The sequence below is a fragment of the Otolemur garnettii genome, unplaced genomic scaffold (assembly GCF_000181295.1).
Source record: "Otolemur garnettii isolate 467f Iridium unplaced genomic scaffold, OtoGar3 scaffold00268, whole genome shotgun sequence".
Classification (NCBI taxonomy): Eukaryota; Metazoa; Chordata; class Mammalia; order Primates; family Galagidae; genus Otolemur; species Otolemur garnettii.
The window spans coordinates 528,711-529,052 of NW_003852663.1; positions in this window are offsets into that span (position 1 = coordinate 528,711).

Here is a 342-nt window from a genome sequence, read left to right on the forward strand (position 1 = left end):
CTGTTCAAGGGCCATCTTTCCTCAGGGCCCAAAACATACAGAGGCTAAACAGTGTTACAATAGAATGTTAATTTCCTTTTAGTTAGAGAGTTATACACATAAGTGACTCAATCAGGGCCCAACAGGATTTCCTCCAGGTTTATCCAGAGAAAAACAGAGACAAATATCACACACACAAACATAGCCAGGCATCGTGGTGGGCACCTGTAGTCCCAGCTACTTGGGAAACTGAGGCAAGAGAATTGCTTAAGCCCAAGAGTTTGAGGCTGCTGTGAGCTGTGATACCACAGCACTCTACCAAGGGCGGCATAGTGAGACTCTATCTCAAAAACAAACAAACAA